Source organism: Haliaeetus albicilla, chromosome 25 (genome assembly GCF_947461875.1).
Source record: "Haliaeetus albicilla chromosome 25, bHalAlb1.1, whole genome shotgun sequence".
Taxonomy (NCBI): Eukaryota; Metazoa; Chordata; class Aves; order Accipitriformes; family Accipitridae; genus Haliaeetus; species Haliaeetus albicilla.
In genome coordinates this window covers 4550766-4564904 of record NC_091507.1, presented here as the reverse complement: position 1 = coordinate 4564904, position 14139 = coordinate 4550766, and the positions used below count along the sequence as shown (strand labels likewise).

General features: G+C 38.7%; 1 protein-coding gene across 2 annotated transcripts in view; it reads left to right on the top strand.

Annotated features, from left to right (window-relative positions):
• TBL1X (transducin beta like 1 X-linked) overlaps positions 1–14139 on the top strand; it is a 203188-nt gene that overhangs the window by 49606 nt on the left and 139443 nt on the right. For both annotated transcript variants that reach the window (XM_069770431.1, XM_069770432.1), the window contains exon 2: positions 7862–7934. The gene's annotated coding sequence lies outside the window, so the exon portion shown is untranslated. The remainder of the gene's footprint in view (positions 1–7861; positions 7935–14139) is intronic.

Sequence of the window (14139 nt, the reverse complement as noted above, 5' to 3'; positions counted from 1 at the left end):
TTAGTGCAGAAGAGTGTACTTTCCTGGGTAAATTTAATAGCCAATCTGTTGAAAATTTTAGCCATAATATTTATAGTATAGTAGACAGTTAAAAAAATGGATGTGGTTTATCATTTACTTTGAGATCAAACACAAAAAACATGGTAAGGAATACATTTTAATGGGAGGGGCTTATACCATGGTAAATTTCTTTCCTCTTAACACCTTACAGATAGTCAATGTGGAAGAAAATGCACTGAGACCTTGTCTTTCATGGACAGCTGTGTGACAGCAACTGCGCCGTTTATATTTAAACCATTGGATTATCTCTAATACTTTCAGATGGTCTGAAGCGAACTTCTAGCAATGCCCTTCATGATGAGTTCCTATAATTAATGGTTCCTGAAACTACCAGCCCTCCAGCACTTCCTCTCTCCTGCAGCTTTCTGAAGTGTGAAGCTCAAGGATCAAAGAAATGTTAACTATATTGGCTTTAGGCTGTACAAAGTATAAACCCGGATCACTTGTTTGCTGAAAAGTTCTGGGACTTGTCTATGTGCGCAAGTTAACTAGCATCAGCCAGACTGTAATTGCTGTAGCAATCATGCTAAAATTGTCTTATTCTAGCAAGAAAGATGTTTGAAGATGAGCAGGGCTTCTTTTGGATGAAGGTTGTTAAGCCAAAAACCTATTTATTCAAAACCAAACCAAACCAGACCCCTTCATGGAAGATTTAAACTAGTGCAGTGTATGATTCTGTCACCATTATACTGGTAAATTTTCCGTGCTGGGAAACCATTAGATGGTAAGAATCATTATTTTCCTTCAGTCTTGGCGGGCTTTGGGGAGGCACAGGCACTTGTTAACGTGATGAGGCGTGGATGGGGTGATTCTTGGATTCATATGGGTAATTTTGGGGGGAAAATGGTGGACCGTTTGTAAATGATTCTCTTGACCTTTCTGGCAAGGAGAAGTATGTGTGGGTGAACAAAGTGGTTTTTTCACGTCACTGATGATGGAAACTAGAATGTGAACGCTGCAGTACATGGGATGCCAGGAACTTGTGAGCAGGAAGAGAAAATAAACAGAGGAAAAGGGTTTCCTAAAGTGAGTGGAGGCAAATACTGAAATTCGTTTTATGGTATTTTGGTAGGTTTACCAGTGTGTTTTGTTTTGTTTTTTTAAATTCAGCATCAATCTACTACTAATAGTTACAGCTATTTACGTTACTTTTATCCTAACTAGCAAACAAGTGTGAACATGCTGATGAATAAGGGAGACTCAGAGTGCCAGCTTTTGAGAAATGTCTGGGATCACCAGTGATAATTGGCTTCTGTGTGAGTTACAGCCATTGGATTATTTAGGTTTTGAAGCCTAGTTCCAAGGGCATGATTCATATTGACAGTCCTTCTTCCTCCATGGGATGTGACAGTGGTGGATTTGCAGGATCAGCCCATACTGGTGGTGGGAGTCAGGATAACTGAATCTTCTTTTACCTTCAACACCAGCAGGCAGTATACGAAACTGAAGAACAAGAGATAATACAGCATTAAATACATTCATGTGACTGAGAACTCTTCAGAAGAAATAAGAATAAATACCATCTTACATTATCTTGACATGTACCTTTCAATGCTGAGCGCTTATCAGCAAGATCGAAGTATTTTGAACATTTTTATTTTGCTGTTGCATTTGGGGTTAAATAAAGAAAATCAGATACCACTTTCAGCATTAAAGTGTACTTAACGCAGTGTGGCTCAACAGAGGAATAAGTGATTTATTTGTAAACACTGTGTTTGTTGATGATATTACATTTATACCTAATTTTTATATATCAGACACAGAAAAAGGTTGTTGAAAGGCTGCCTTGTTTTAGTGTATATAAATATTATCCATAATTTGTTATTTAAATATAAAAAGTAACTTCAGTCTACTGTCTTTATTTCAGATAAATCAGAGAGTTATTTTTTCCTTTTAGTTTCAATATTGGAAGAATCAAGATGTAATAGAAATTCCTCTTTAGCAGACACCTTCTAGCACTGAATCATTCATCTTTACTTATTAAGTAAAGTACGCTATTATTAAACGGCCACTCAGTAATACAGTAGCAGCGTAGGAGGGGTATGTGCTTTCTCCACTGAATCTACATCATTTCAGCAGAGGTTGAGATTTTTAAATCAAAAAGATTCCGTTGCAGAGATGTTATTACAGGCTCTGAGGATCCTAGAGCTTAAACGCCCAAGCTGTATGTGAGTATTTTACCCTGAGGGGAGGCTGCCTCTGCTCACTCACATGCAATTGCAAACACACACACACACACACACACTGGTCAGCCTCCTGAGTATTTCAGTGTGTGGCACATTGGAGGATTCGGGAACAGACCCCATTAGTTGTTTGGGAGGAGTAGGATTTTGGACGGCAGCAGAGCACAAAGGTAGACAAGAGAGAACTGAGATCGCTGTTGTCACCCTGAAGGGACGGAGTTGCATTTGATGGAAGGGAAGCCTGGATCTGCTGCTCTGTTAGAGAAAAGGAGCAATGTGACTGACTACTGTTTTATTATCATGAGAAGGGGAAGTGTAGTGTCTCAGAAGAAAAAATTAAGAAAAGCTATGTGACTTTTTGCACTGTTTAGAAATAGTGCAAATTTAGAAATAGAGCAAATGGGAAAGAAATGCAAGGCTTAAGCATGGGGAAGTTGATCGGCACATGAAGCAAAATGGCATGTAAAGTGTGCCATGAAAATGTGACAGTGTGTGTATTTGAATGAGGTGGGGCTGGAAGAAGAGGGAATAACACTGAGAATAAGCTCAGGATAACAATTAATGACAGGTCTGGTTTTAAATCCAGTGTGACCCTTGTAGATTTTTATTTTTCCAGAACTATTGTCTTCTGAGCAATCAACTTACAGGTTACATCAAACAAGATTGTAAATCTTAGGAAGTTAATTGCAAAGATAATGTGAAAGATTAATCTGAATTTTTCACTTACACCAATTTAGTAATTTGCTTTATATTCATCTCTCATACACCAGTCCTGAACTGTATTAAAGCTGAGGGAAAGGTCCTGCAGCATTTGCGGCGCATATGGGTTGTGCCACCAAAGTACTGATTATACTGTGCAGAAAGTTGACTGCATTCTTCATCATTTGAAACTTGGGTTGTATTTTGGTGAGGAAATTACGGCGAAGAGGAAGAAAAAAACACAGGGAGATGAATGGAAGAGGAGGAGTTGTGTGGGATAGGAGAACGTATAAAATACAAGAAGAGAAAAAGTGAGGTAGAAGGGCAGATTAGTGTGAGAGCTGACAGGTTTAGGATACTGATATGTAAATCCATGTTAGGAACAATCCTACAGCTAGCTGTTAGTTTTCTTTGGTACCAAGAAGCTGAGATCACCTAACCTATACTAATCTATGTTAAGGTTTGTGTTACCTCTTCTTTTTAAAAGATGCTTGTTACAAATAAGAGTGAAGTCAAGAGGTAATCCAAAGAACTACTTTTGTATATTCAAAGGTAGGAACAATGTTCTTAATGAAATTCTCATCATATTTGAATTTATTATATACTTCTGATTTCTGTTTGTGTTGCTTTAGTTCATATTTTGTTGATGCAAACCCTATTGTTACCAACCCAAATATTGAAACTATTCTGAAAATAGGACTTATGCAGTAAATGAAATGTCTTTTAATTTGCTTTATGATTTCACATCTTGGGGAAGCCCGCCTCTCCCAACTAGTTTGCTGATGACACCAAACTGAGTGGTGAAGTGGCCACTGCAGAAGGGAGAGCCACCCTGCAGGAAGACCTGGGTAGGTTGGAAGAGTGGGCCAACAGGAACCTTACAAAGTTCAACAAGGACAAGTGTAAGGTCTTGCACCTGGGAAAACATAATCCAGGAGTGCAGCACAGGTTGGGATCTACCTGGCTGAGGAGCAGCTCTGTGAAAAGCGACCTGGGGGTCCTGGTGGACAACCAGCTCAATATGAGTGAACAGTGTGCTGCTGCGGCGAAGCAAGCCAACAGGATGCTGGGTTGCACCAACAAGGGCATCCCCAGCAGAGATAAAGAAGTCATTATCCCACGCTACTCAGCACTTGTCTGGCCACACCTGGAATACCGTGTTCAGTTTTGGTCCCCGCTATACAAAAAAGCTGTGGACGGGCTGGAGAGGGTCCAGAGAAGGGCCACAAAGATGATCAAAGGACTTGGAAGCCTGCCATATGAGGAAAGGCTGAGAGAACTGGGTCTGTTCAGCCTTGAGAAAAGAAGGCTTAGGGGAGACCTTATTATCATGTTCCAGTATTTAAAGGGTGGCTGCAAAGAAGATGGAGACTCCCTTTTTACAAGAAGCCAGGTGGAAAAGACGAGGGGTAATGGGTACAAGTTATTCCTGGGGAGATGCCGATTGGACACGAGGAAAATTTTTCGCAATGAGAACAATCAACCATTGGAATAATCTCCCCAGGGAAGTGGTGGATTCCCCAACGCTGGACACTTTTAAGATTCAGCTGGACAGGGTGCTGGGCCATCTTGTCTAGACCGTGCTTTTGCCAAGAAGGGATGGATCAGATGGTCCTTGGGGTCCCTTCCAACCTGGTATTCCGTGATTTTGTGGTTGTATAAAATCATCTTAAATTCAGCCTTAACCTCCTTAAGCCCCTCCCCCACAAAAAGCAGGGATGTTTGAGACAAGACAGGAAGATGTCTTTGGTTGGTTTATACTTTGTGAAGAAAATAGGTGAAGGTATGCTATCATCTACTTTTTTTCCAGTGGAATAAAGATAAGAACATTTATCCTTGGTAAACAGTGCCTGGAAAACCCTGTTCTTAATTAAAAAACATTCCTCCCTCCTCCCCCCCCCAATACTTAATGTATTTCACTGAAGCAAGGGCTGTTTTGTCTTCAGAAAGAATGGCGTAAAGAAGTACTAGGAACTGTGTTAACTGAAACAGAGACTGAGTTTAGATTGAGATTTAGGCTCTTATCTAACTTTATTTGGGTTCTGTGTAAAATGACTTTTAAAAAAAAATTGAAAGGAGTATATGGTGTTAATCTAACATTAAGACTGAAGTACCTATAGTCCACAAAGTCTTCATACAGCTGCCTTGACATATATATACCTAAATATATAGGTATCTGTGTTTTTCAGCAGTGAGGGATTTAAGTGCCTAAAATTCTACTTCTGCATGGACAGCGCTGCTGGTTTGGCTTGCTTTCTGCTCAAGTTCTTCTGAGATCCTGAAATTAAGTATTCCTGCTCATTAGCCCTTGTACAAACCTCTTGTAACACCCACCATTGGAATTGAGTTCAGCACAAGGCATAGTAGCCATGGCTATGGCACACTAATCACAAAGACGGTGTAGGATCCAGGAAAAGAAATACGGAAAAGATAGGGAGGCAAGCGCAGGAGGCTGAGTGGGAGAGTAAAGCAGTGGGAAAAAACATTGGAAGGTGAAAAGCAGTGCAGAAGAGCTAACAGGTCTGTGAAGGGGACAAAAAGCTGAGAGACAATGCTGAGATTAAAAGGAAAGCTAGTATATGAGAGCTGGAAGCTCATGAGAAACGGGATTCTGGTTGCGGGGAGGGGAGGGAGCAATATATCATATAATGAAGCTGATGAGAACGAAGCAGTTCCTGTAAAAAGGCACGGAGGCAGGACTGCGATCAGAAGCAGGAGACTGACCCTGATGACAGAGTGTGATGGGAGTGGTGGCACATGTCCCCAGGACTGGCAAAGGTACAGCTTGGATGAGAAGGAGAGGTGGCCACGTTTTGAGGGAGACTCTGGGTGTCTGTATTGAACAAGATGGAGCTTCTCCTTTTCCACGGTTACTGTCTTCAAAAGAGCTGGAAATTAAACCAAGCTTAGGAAGCTGTCTTCCATAATGTTAGAGTTACAAAGAACAAGCACTGCAAAGGTGGGAAGGTGAAGAATTAAGGTTGTCTGGAATATGTTAACTGACCTTCCTTGGACATACTCATTATGATACAGTTTTAAATTATATGATCTCAGAATTGTATGGTCTTTTCAACTGGACCAGAAGTGTACAAAGACTGCAGCAAAGGAGACAGCTCTTTGAAAACTTGCTGTCATTTGTGGTAGAAACTTTTAAGACAGGAAGTGAATGGGGCAGTGCACTACAAGAAAGGAAAGATGCATTGCCTAGTTAAGGCAGGTGAATACAACCTCCCCAGAAAATCAGTTTAAAGTATTATATAAGACTAGGTACTCTGATAAATGAGGTTTAGGAATCTCTGATTGAACACTAAAGTTTGTAATGCTCTAATTCAAAAGTTTCATTAAGTTCACAGACTATGGGGATCGTATGGCGTACCTCGCAGGGCACTGTAATGCAATCTGTTGTTATCCTGACAGCTCCAAAGAGGAGCTCAGTGTGAGAACTAGCGTTTCTGTCCTCAGAGTGCTGTTCTGAAATGGCACAGAATAACCCGGAGTAGGTAAAGTGTAGAGCTGTGCTGTGACCATATGTAATTCAGTTAATGTGTAGATTTTGAGTAGTCTTTCCTTCTAGCTACTGTATTCACTGAATGAGGTCAGGGTCCTGTGGAAAAAAATTGCACATCATCACCTAATAAAAAGCCAGTCAGACTAGATATGAACAAGGGGGCCCAATTAACTCCGAATCCTTAAAGAATAAAAATTGGGATTTCTGAAGTGCTTACCTTAAAAATTTGTTAGTTTCCACCTCAACGGACACCTTTCTTATTTTAAGATTTTAGGGTTGTTGAGGATGTTGATGTTTATATATAGTTTGTTGACTTTTGTATTTTTAAATGGCATGCTGTCCATATATTTATCCTGGGAAAATCTGGATGCACAATGTGCAAAGAAAACTTAAAAACTAGGAAGCATAGTTACAATCAGTTTTTTAATTTGCGTTGACTTCTGATAAAATTCTCTTTGAAAAACTGTACCTTGCTTACTTTACCAACTATATATTTACTTGCAGATGGAGAAGATGAAAAATAATTTTATTTTGATCTGACATAATTGTAATTATATTTTAGGGGAACTAATTCTATCCTGCCTGGTTATATCATGACCATGGTCAAAAGTAAGGCTGCGATTACTATTTAAAGAGACTACTTTCAGTGGTTGTGTCATATCATACGCATTGCTTTTCTATGCTGTTATTGTTAGATGGGCTGCTCTAAATTAGATGGCCTATTTCTGGAAAATTTGAATATGTGCAGGTGGACTTTTGTGTCAGCAAAGCCACACTTATTTAATTGGAGCTCCATATGTCTGCAAAAATTGATTCCATATGGTTGAACAGCACATTTCGAAAATGTTTCTTTAATTCATACTAGTGCCAGGAGAAAGTAGAATAACTTTATTTTTTGAGCTCCTCCTTAACTAAGTGACAGTGCACCTGTACACAAACCTTCTTTCAATGTTGAAAGTGGTAACTGAATACGTAGGATTTTCTTGTCACGTGTTTACAGTTTCAAGGTAGCTTAAATCTGTGGCTGACAAAGCCTTGACTGTGTTGCTGTCTGTTTGTACTCCTAAAAACAAGTGATGAAATATACCTAAATCATGCAATCCCACCTTCTACTAGGTTGAATTTACATGAGGCTTCTCACAGAAAACTCTTTCATTTAAAGTTGTGCTGAGTCTAAAAAAATATATATGTAGAACTGGTCAAATAAAACCCAGTCTTCTCGCAAGGGAAAAAAACTTTGAGTTTGCTTCTGGTTAAGCAAATTGATGGGAAATAATCCTGTTAGAAAAACTGGAGATCTGAATTTTCAAATTGCTGACAATTTGGAGCCGTAAGAGTTGATATAATCAAGAGATGAACTTATGAGGCGTTATGTAAATTGATTTTTTCTTTGTTTTTTTATTGTGCACAGGTACCTAAGGATAAAACTGGCCTGAAGGGAAAATCTGGGGGAAACTGGGGAGCTTGACTGTTCTTGCACCTGAGTAAGTGAATGCTTAGCTGGAAATCAGCTTTACGAAATGTTAAAACTGTTAAATATTTTTCAGCATCTCCATGCCTAATTGCAGTCTGCAACTTGAGCCAATACCTTGGCTTTTGAATTGAAAAGGACTAAAAGTATGAGGGCTAGCTAAAGGGAATGTTGTATAGAGCCTTCAGTGCTTTGCAGTAGGTTTGCTTTTTGTTGCTACCCTTAAAGCCTCCATAAAATTAAACATAGATTACACGCAGGGTTTCTTGGTATTTTGGTGTTTTGCCTTTTCAGTTATTTTCTTGAGACTAAGTTCTGAGTTTGAACAACCTCTCTGTTTCTTAAACTATCTTGCTGGTTTGTGATCATAATAAGGCACTGAGATTCAGCAGGACTGAAGTCCTAAGAAGAGGCCAGGTTAAGTTGTGAGGTCATCAGAGGGTGAAGGCTAGGAAGACGACCTCATGGTGGCCTAATATGGTTGTCTTAGAAAGGGTGAATGCTTATTTCATGTTGTTGGAGACAAAAGCTATTGTCTTGGTTGGGTTTGCTTCTGTTAAAATAGTTGGATTAGCTTCCATTAATATAAGACGGGGCAGCTTTTCTTCATCAGCTTTGACGGGGTATGTGGCAGACATCCTCAGCATCTGAAGGTCCCCAGTCCCAAACCCAGCCTACACAGGTTTCTGAAAAGGCAGGAAGAATATTTTTCAGTTATCTACCTAGCTTCCTTTCCTGGCATTTCAAGCATTATTCTGGTTACAATAAATTATTTTACAAGTCAAAAAGGTACTTTGTTGTATTATTTAACGTATTTATTTATTCATACATACTCATATATGAAATGCATGTAATATTAATGAGCAGATAAGTATAGTATAGCAGAAAATTTCTTTCTACTGGTAACATACTTTTAATAATGAGCAAGTTAATTGAGTTTTCCAAAACAATTGCCAGAGCTGGAGCCCTTCTTCCTGCTGGCATTTATCATGCTAAAAGAATTATGTTTAGTTTTGGAAGGCTTCGGTAAGTTGAATATCCTTACTGGTATCTACATTAAATTTTACAAACTCTACTTGTCATTTGAGAGTCTCTTGATTTAATCTGGTCTAAACTTGTTATCAGTGCATTTTATTCCAGATCTGTGCTGTGGTTTAATCATATTCTTGTACTGAATGCATGAACTTAAAAATAGGTATCTGTCACGTCACTGCGTAAAAAAGTGTATTTCATTTTGCCATAGTATTTACTGTGTTTATTGCTTTGCGATAGAGTAGTAGACAAAAGTCTCTCATTGCTTTTGATATTAAAGTAAATTAAATATGTAACTTAAAAATATGCCAGGCTTTGTGAGCTGTACACACTGAAGACTTTAAATTCATTCAGAAATGCATCGTGGCAGCATTTAGCATTATCATTCTTTGATTTGTAAGTTAGGTAGTGAATCACAAATAATGCCTGAGCCTGCATTGTAACTAACTGGTTGCTTTCCTGTGTATTTGTAGTTCTCACTGAAGTTCTGGTTCCTGCAAATATCGTGCACTCAATGTGCATGGTTTTAGGAATTAGGTCTGTGGACTAGTGAACAGGTGTAAGGTTTATTAAAGGAGAGAAGTTCAGTATTCTTAAATGATAATGGCATGTTTTGAAATCAAAATTGGCTCAACAGCTCTGTTTTAAATCCAACAGGGACCTTTGAGAGAGGTTTTTGCCTTGTTTCTTTTAACTTCTATACTAACACGCAGCAAATGTTTTCATTTATTTCCTGTGTTATCAGTCCTACTCTGCATATTTTAGTCTATTGCTTTTGACAGTGATGAAAGACAGGTATTTCCTGACCTTTTGTATTTTGGGTGCTACATAAGCTCAGCTGTTCATTTAGGGTATATTTTCTTTTCCTGTCTTGTTCCCGTTTCCTCATTTGGAAGGCAGCACTAGAAATGCCAGGTGCAACTGCAATCTTTTTGGAATTATAGTTTAAATTTTGTGCTTGTGTACATGAGACAGGAGCTTGCCCATGCAAAAGAAAGGTGGTCATTCTGCTGGGCTTGAAGATTTGTAGGTGTAGTGACTTCTGCCTTGACAAAAAGATATTGTGTCAGTGTTACGTTACTTTTTACTTGAAAATTGTCCTTAATTGTTGTTTGAGGAAAGCAGAAGCCAAGAACTATTGAACTAAGAGATGGGGATAATCCAATTAAATTGTGTAGTCTATATCTTTATGAATGTAGGATTGATCTGTACTCTAATTTAGGTGTTTTATCCAGTTTATTATTTGCCAGTTATTGTAGTTACTGCATCATACAGATTTTCTCATCCAGACTTGAAATTGAGTGCCCTGGGGCAAGATTTTCTCAGTTAAGCATGGAAATGAACTGGCCTTGTTTTTGAGAGCATCTTGCATGTAGCAGTTTTTGGGCCTGGTGTTCTGAAAGGATCGACGGGTTTGTGCAAATCTACATCTGGGTTTGAAGCAAGATGAAACATATCCATGACACCACCCTCTGTGTACTGTGTTATGTTCTTTTGCAGTGATTGGTAGGTAATAGTCTGTACCGTATTTAGAGGCTGAAGTGAAGCCAACTGGCACTGTTGCTACAGCCAGCTGATACTGTAGGATGAAGCTCTTCAACTTCTTTTAGCAGTTAATTTCAGGGAGATTGTTATTATTTTTCTAAATCATAGTGTATGGTTTCTGACAGTTTTTAAAGATATCATGCTCTGCTGTTCATGGTCTAGAAGTGTCTGGGGATTTAAAACTCTACAGTATCTCTCTCAGAGATCAATTAAGTTTCTAATTAGAGAGTTGTATCAACTTAGCATCTACTGAAATCTTGAAAAAGCTGATGTTTAATGAGACAATTCTAGAAGGTTTTTTAATCTTATGAGAAATTTTTGGTTGAGGATTTTTGGGGTTTTATGTTTTTGAGAGGGGTTCTTTGTTGTTTGGAAAGTGGTGTTTGAGTAATGGAAAGCTCCAGTAGCTGAAATTTTAATAAAAAGGAACCAAACAAATTTATTTAAACAATTTTTTATTAAAATAGCTTGTTCTCAGACAGCTAACAGAACTGTAGTTGCAACCCTCCCCCACACTTGCTGTCTTTGGAAGGACAACTTATTTTGATCAGACCTAAAATGTTGATGAAATTATATCTCCTTGTTTTGCCTGAAGCCAAGTGTCACTGCCTTTCATTGGTGTTTGGAAAGTAGTATATCACTAAATTTGAAAGGTACCAAAGTCCTGTGGTTGGCTTCAACATTAAAATATATAGACACTTCTGCTTTATGAGGCTGTAAACCAGATCATTCATCACTAGTGGGGATCTGGAGGTAGACGTGAGCTTTTAAAGAACAATATGTTATATTACAAATTCCTTTGGAGGGGGAGTGTTTGTTTTTAGTGGAAGCCTATTATGGTGGTATTGTGCATGTAATAAGTCATGTGCTTTGCCTAGGTTGGTGTTTTGTTTTTTGGGGGTTTTTTTTTCCTTAAAAGTCTAAGACCATTCAAACGTTCTGTTATAATAAGAATAACAAGTAGTATCTTCTCTGCAAACACAGAAGAGGGGGGGAAATTATTTTTTTTAAAAAGGTGTAATATTCTCACGATCTATATAAATAAATGATAGCATGTCACACAATTCATGTGAACAGCAATGCAGCTGTATTGCTGTTGTCTGTCCAAATAACAAGAAATGAGAAGGAAAGAGGGAATGACAAGGGGGATATGTATTGGAGATTGGCATTGTGGTATGAATGAATTGATGCTCTGTTTTTATTGTGAGGGGGACTCATTACAGGAGGCTTCATCTGTTTGCTGCTTTTCGATATTTAGAGAGCATCTTTAGTGATCCTTTCTGCAAACCAGCTCATGCAGTAACTGGCAAAACAGAAGCAATTAGTGGTGTAATCTCAAAGGGAATCTCAAGCTTCACTTTAAGTGCAATGATTAAATCCACTAAAATGATAACCATTGCTGCCAAGAACTCCTGTAATTGGTCACTAATGTATTTTGTTGTAGCAGTCGATAACTACTGGATTTCGTGCATGTAATTAGTAACGCATACACGTTTGGTCAGTAAAATTGAAAATCCTAATAACCGAGGTTAGAGGGGGTGGGAAGGAACACAGAGCTGAAGAACTGAAATAGTGCTCTGTTGATAGTACCTAACTAGAACTGTATGCTTCAATAAAACAAGTGTCCTACTGTGCTGGAATACAAATGGGCTGTCTGTGGCAGGATATAGCAAAGACGTTTGGCAGAGAGGGATTTGAAAGCTTCTGGCATAATGTAATTGAATTGGCCATTTCTTTAAAGATACAGCAAATTGTTTTCTGCGGCATTCATCATCATAAGGAAGGTCAGACAGCTTGCCAAACATATGATATTCATAATAAAAAGTAGAACGGTGATGCTTATATTTAAACACAAATCATGTTATCATATTTGTAAAAGCTGTGGAAATGAATGGGAATATTTTTGGTGGTGCAGAGGCATTAGTAATCTAAGTAAGACTGTAATTCAAGAGGGGGAAAGCATATAGTCGGGGAAAAGACCCCCAAGGGAATTCGGCTAGTGAGCAACATATGATCCCCCTGACTTGAGAGGATAGTAGGTGTTTTGGCAGGAGTATTGCTGACTTTCTCTTCTGATCACTTAAGGGAAGATAAGCTTGTATGATGCTATTTTTTTCCCTTTTAAGAAAACAAAGGGAAAAATAACAAGGACTTAAGGAAGTCTTTAAGAAGACAAAATCTAAACTGAAGTGTCACTGGGTTTTGTTAGTCAGTTATGCTGTGACAGAACAAGATGATGCAACAACCTGTAGCATATCTGAAACATTCTATGAAATGCTCAGTATTGGTACGCTGGGAAACCCCTCTCAAGTCACATCCAGAACACTGAACATAAATTGCATGATGACAGGGGCTTTGGGCCACACAACGATGCCTCTGCAAATGAGTAGCTGTTAGCTTTTAGGTTCTAACACATTCAGGAGACTGGCATTTTGATTTCTTGCACCACTGCACCACTGATAGGGTTGGAAATGGGAATCAAAATAATTAGATTGGATATATAGATCCCAGCAAACCAGCCAAGAGAGCGGCTGGGCTGGGGAGGGCCGCTCTGAATTCTAAAATGTGCCAGTGCTTTTTTTATGAGAGGGCGAGGCCAGAAGCAGTAAACTAGAGTGTAGATGCTCGCCATTTGTATTCAAAGCATGAAATAAAATAATTGAATATATGCTTCCTCCTATTAAAGTCTGCTAAAATCAGTAATAAAGTACATTAGCGTTATATTAAAAAGGGAGCACAAATTTTCAGGTAATATGTCTTAGTTACGGTATGCACAGTGTATAGATAGGCAGACTGGGAAGTGGTCTTTTACATCATTCGAGGCATTCCTCCGTGTTGATACAGGACTGTTCCCATCAGTGCATTTTGTGTTATTTTGCCCAGCGGTAGCTTTGCAGTATTCCCTATAGCAGTTTTTTCACAGGCCAACAGTTGTTCCCCTCCAAAAAGCCTTTCCTGCTAGTCACTCAATATTTTCCATTTAAAAAAAAAAACTTTCCATTTACTCCTTCTTCGGTTTCCATATCTGATAGAAAATGTCTTCCTTTTTCTGCTATGCAGATTCCCCCTGTAGATATTTGTAAACTATTACCCCACTTTCTCTTTGCCCCACTGTGCAATTTTTCAGCTGTACAAATTTATCTCTCAGTCTTTACTCAAAAGTCAGTTCTTCAAGTTTTTGCTTTTTAGAGACTTCTCCTTCATTTAACCAGGAGGTTCAGGAGTCCAGGTCCTCCTAAATTTATAGAGGATATGTATGTTTTTTCTGTTAGCATGATTTCTGATGCTTTTCTTTGTTAAATTCTACTATGTAGCTTGCCTGCCCATAATTTCTCCTGCTTCACTTACAGCTCAGTGCACTTTTTCCCTTCTTTCCTTCCTTCCTTCCTTCCTTCCTTCCTTCCTTATCACTAATTTTTTTTTTTTTGGTACCAAACTTGTTATATCTTGCATGTTCCCAAGTAATACCTCTTTGCTACTTTCCCTTTGTATTTCTACATTTCCTTTTCATTGCATTAAATCCCAAGTCCTTCTTGTCTCTGGAACTTCTATCTAGTCAACGTTAAACGTCCAAAATAGGCTAAGTGGTTTGTGTGCACGTCTACAATGAGGAAAGCAGGGGATGCAGCATCTCCTGTGCT